This window comes from Ammospiza caudacuta, chromosome 2 (assembly GCF_027887145.1).
Source record: "Ammospiza caudacuta isolate bAmmCau1 chromosome 2, bAmmCau1.pri, whole genome shotgun sequence".
Classification (NCBI taxonomy): domain Eukaryota; kingdom Metazoa; phylum Chordata; class Aves; order Passeriformes; family Passerellidae; genus Ammospiza; species Ammospiza caudacuta.
In genome coordinates this window covers 105245232-105250185 of record NC_080594.1, presented here as the reverse complement: position 1 = coordinate 105250185, position 4954 = coordinate 105245232, and the positions used below count along the sequence as shown (strand labels likewise).

Below are 4954 nucleotides of genomic sequence, written 5' to 3'. Positions count from 1 at the left end.
TGAGCTCAGTCCTCATCAGCGTTTATGTTCATCAGGACACCATTGCCCCACTCCAAAAGCCAGGGAGGGGTTGTTTGCTGCTGTGCAGTGATGGAACAGAGCACAGCAGCCATTTCTGTGGGGTCAGGGTGGGGCCTGTGCGTCCAAAGAGGACCACAGGTTATAAAGCATGCTGTGGTGGGAGAAAGCTCCATGTGCACAGGCACAAGATGAAGACCACTGTGCCCTTGCTCTGAAGGGCAAGTGGAGCTCCACCAGGACTGGATAGAAACAAAAGATTTCTGAGAATAGAGGCAAAGTAATATCTTCATCCTTTTGCCCCTCTCTGAAGGTCTAATAATACCAGAACATGCTATTTTCAGAAATTTTTTGCCATCAGTGTGGTGACAATTCTAAAGGCATCAACCACCACTCTGAAGGACAGAGTGATCAAATCCCTTTTTGAAACAGACTTTTATTAAGGTGCAAAAGATATTTAAAATGCCAAACCAGCAAAGCAGAAGGCACTTGATTGACTGAGCTAGTCCTCTGAGGTTCTGGAGTCCCAGACACAAGCTTCCACTTTCAAAGCTGTTCCTCTCCTGTGAGAGACGAGACAGTAAATGGAAAGCATACCAAGCGCAATAATTCTGCGTGACCCAGAACAGTTTTGATGTTTGTTTTTTCTGGCAGGATGCACTTTCCCTGATCTGAGTTACAGCAGCTAATCTTTTATGTATGATCACGCTGCTCTGCCAAAATGCATGCAAGCAAAAATACATCACAACCTCTTTCCACTGTACTCCTGGGATACACATTATTTATAAACATTTACTGTACCTGATAAGTTCATCTCTATTGGCATTTACCAAGTTCTCTGCATAATGAGAGGTTTGCTCCAATTGCCAATAAATCCATCAGAAACATTTAATCCAAGATCAGTGGGAGAGGGATAACCTTAGCAGTTACGTTCTTTAGGACATGTTTTCTTTTGTTTCTCTTCTTTGTCCTCTGTCTCAGCGATCTGACATGACCAAGCAACCTGATAAAGAGTCAGTGTTGCTGGACTGAGCCACCTCTCCAGTTACTTGTGGGGATCACAATAACATGCAACTTGAGGAAACACAAATGTCCTTTCCAAATTAACCTTTCCAGTTCAAGTCCAAGGAGACAACACCATTTTCCTTTCTACAGAGGGCAAAGAGAACATACCAGTCCCATCAACAAGGTCACACATACTACTGCTCTTTTGCTCAGCAGTCATGTATCACACACACACACTTAATATGCTGAATAGACTTTTAGCATCAACAGCTGCAACAGAAAGTAGGCCAAAAACTCTGACAATGTATGATTGAGCAATCTAGCATGACAAGAAAAAAACCAGTCATGGTGCTAGTGTAGAAATCAGGGCATCCCTCTAAAAGCAGCCCTTCTGGATGTAATTGCACTTATTCTGTTTTCCAAATACTTTAGAAACATTAACCTCCTGAGCAAGTCTTCATGCAGGCATTCCACATACATAATTCAAATTCTGCTTCAGGCTTATTTCTCAGAAGCACCCACTACAAAGTGATGTAACTGATATTTCTCAAAAAGGATGAAGAAAATCACAGTTGAAGGGAGCATGCTCCTTTTAAGCTCTGACCATGGTTTCCCTCCTCTTGCCCTACCGAGCTTAAATAAGTATTTTTATATGACCCAGCAAAGTATTTTAAAGTAGCCAGGGGAAAAGTCCCTGACTGAGAAACTTGGATGCCCAGAGACAGAAAGGACAAAAACCTAATAAAAAAAATGGAGAAAATAATGTCCAGAACAAATTTAAAGTCTGACTCAGTCAGTGAGATGACAGAAATCTGTGCTCACACATTAGAAAAAGTAGGTTAATTTGTGTGAACACAAAAAGAAATGTTCCCCCACTGACAGTTCTGGGTGAGAAGGTGAATAAAAGACATCAAAACTAGCATCTTTGGCAAAAAGCACACCAAATCAGAAATGGGAAAGAAAGGAAGTGGTAGGGCCTCAAAGCTCCTGAAGACTGAGAAACTAGACCAGAACACTATGAAACCATCAGGATACCCTCTGCAAAAAATGGGAACAATATTTTTTTTAAGAAAGTTTCCCAAATTATCAGATGAATGCAGATTATTCTGGGAAGCAATGACTAATGACCCAATTTGCACAACTCTACCTCCCTGACATTAGCTTCAACCTCCACTTAGAGCTTATAGAAATGATGGCTATCTATCTTCAACACTTAGGGTTTGACAGATCTTAGTAAAGCAGCATGAGGAAAAAGAAATTAGCATAAGAATTGCCTAACAAAAGCTTGATGTGCATTTTGTTGGTCTGGTGAACCAGAAGCTCCACATACAGTGCAAACCCTACATCCTGATGCCCTCAGGCCTGTCAGGCTGTCTCTTTGGTAAAGCCTTTAAATCAGGCTCTCCAGGTCAAATCAGGTTCTCCAGGTCAGGAGAGCACACAGATTTGACTCCCACACTAACAATCAGTATGTCAAAGGATTTAAAAAATATTTAAAATTGTTTTTTAAAGAATGGAATCAACCAACTAATAAATTCGACCACATACAGGGTAAGGGGTCATCAAGTCTATGGAAATAATTGTCTTCACCTCTATTTTCATCTAATGCTTATTAAACTGCTTTTAATGAAACATTTTCTACTTTGTTAGAGTAAATAAATCTGCTGCTTCAGCAAAACATTATTAATTTCAAAAGTCATGTCAACTATGCTATTTAGTCACAAATAATACCCGTTTTGCTTAGAAGCACCACACTTCTGAAAAGTCCCAAATTTACCTTTTATATTCCAAATGATAATTTCTATTTGGAACTTTTGACCTGGAAACATAGTACAGGTGCCTTAATTTGTGCTCCTACAAGCCACTCCCTTTGAGATGTGAGGCAAGGCGCAGTGTGGTGAGGACCGAGATAGTGCATGTAGTGCAAAACAGCGGGTGAAACATAACAGAGGGAAGACGGCGATTATTGTGGGGTGTGAGGGGTGACAAGAAGGTCCATGGATGGATGATGGATGGATGATGGATGGATGATGGATGGATACCCAAACACGCCCTCACGGAGGCATTTCCAGCACAGGCCCCGGGCCCGAGCGGGGCCTGGTGCGGTGGGCGAGCGTGGGGTGCCCCCTGCCGGCGGCGCGGGCTGCGGCGGGAGCCGCCCCCGGGCGGCCACACACGGGGGAAAGCTCTCCGTCCTCTCCGGGGCATTGGAAAGAGCCGGGCGCCCCTGCCTCTCGCTGCCTTTTGTGTTTTAAACAGCCTCGTGTGCCGAGGAAATCAGCTACACTTCCCTCCCCCTTCAGAAGAGAGCTGGAGCGCCCCGCAGCAGGCAGCGAGGCGCTTCCCATGGCCAGTTTAGAGGAAATCCCCGCAGCCCGGCTCCCCCGGAGCAGCCGCGGTGTTGCTGCAGCTCTCCCGGAGCTCAGGCCGCCCTTCCCGCACTTGGGCCAACCTGACGTGACAATCCAGCCCAACTCAGGGTGAGCAGAGCAGCTGAGCAAATGCCAGGAGCCGCGGGATGCGCAGGAAGGCTGCCAGCCCTTCCCGAAGCGGGGCTGGTGGCAATGGCGTTGGGAGCACGCACTGAAGGCAAAGATTTAGCGAACACGTTCGGTATGCGTGTGCCGAATACATGCCGGGGAAGGGAGCGCTGCCTGAAGCGTGGCCCGCACGCCCCAGGGTCGTTACCTGCTCCTGACCGCCCTGTGCGGCCGGGCAGAGCAGGGCCCGCCGCTGCCCCCAACACGCAGCGGCACTGGAGCCTTACCGGGACCTGATTCACCCCCGTCACTCTCTGTAGCTACATAGCATTAGGGTAATTTTTAGCTTCTACATTTGTTTTAAATCAACCAGCAATTAAAGAAAAAATACCAGACTTGCGTCATCAGCCAGGGAAGGTGTGTCCAGAATGTCGTCGATAGGGGCAGTACTGTGAGCCATAATGTACGTGGCGGTTCCATAGTGTAGTGGTTATCACGTCTGCTTTACACGCAGAAGGTCCTGGGTTCGAGCCCCAGTGGAACCAGCGCCCGAAAACAAGTTATTTTCTCTTGCCTCATTCTGGGCTTTTCGTAACTTCTTTTAACGCGGTGAGTTTCGGTTTAGCTGTTTCCTCCACAAGATGGGGAACCTCATAAGCAGTTAAAGAGGGCGCGGGCCGTGCGTGCGGCAGAGGAGGAGCAGCTTCCAGGGGAGCAGAGAGGCGCCTCCAGGGAAGCCCGGCCACACAGGATCCCTTCCGTAGACTGCAGCCTTGGCAGGGAACGCCCGCCTGCCAGAGGAGCCTTTCCCTGCCAGAGCGGGAGGGGAATCCCCACACCGGACCATGATCCCTCGGAGGGGCACCCGAGGAGAGCACAGGGAGCAGAGGCAGTGGGGGAAGCAGCAGCCTGTGCCTGCTCCCAAGCGGCGAGGGACAAAGGCAGTGGCGAAGTCTGCAGCCCCATGGGTCCCCAAGGGGTCTCACCGGGACTCACTGGAACCCTGGTCCTTTCATTTCTGTGTTTGGAGACGTGTTTAAGCGCTGGGGAGAGGCCGATCTAGCGAGCACAGTTAACTCCATCCTTGTTTTCCCCTGCACTGTGCATATCGTTTTTATTAACTGGGAAAGAAAGAGCCATCTCAGCTTGCCTCGGAGCAGTTTAAATTGTAACATGTAGTCTCATTTTGTACGTGCAAAGCTTTAGAAAAGGGTAACCTCTGGGCATGGGTGCTGGCAGAGCATCTGTCCGTGCGTGGGAGACCTATCAAGTGCTGGGGCTAAGAACATCTCTGCAGGAGGAGAAGAGTCCCTGAGCTCCACTGACCTGGAATCAGCTCCTGAGTATCTTTGAAGGATCAGAGTGGGAGGGTGTGATTTACCTATCTTAAAGATTAAAGAGAAAAAAATTGGCTTAACTTACTTTAATCAGAGACTTATTAAGAAACTTAC

The 4954-nt window shown here is 47.6% G+C and overlaps 1 non-coding gene across 1 annotated transcript; it reads left to right on the top strand.

Moving 5' to 3' along the window:
* Window positions 1-3975: 3975 nt before the first annotated feature.
* On the top strand, window positions 3976-4048 carry TRNAV-UAC (transfer RNA valine (anticodon UAC)). The gene has a single exon. It is a non-coding gene; the product is annotated as a tRNA-Val (tRNA).
* The last annotated feature ends 906 nt before the right edge of the window (window positions 4049-4954 follow it).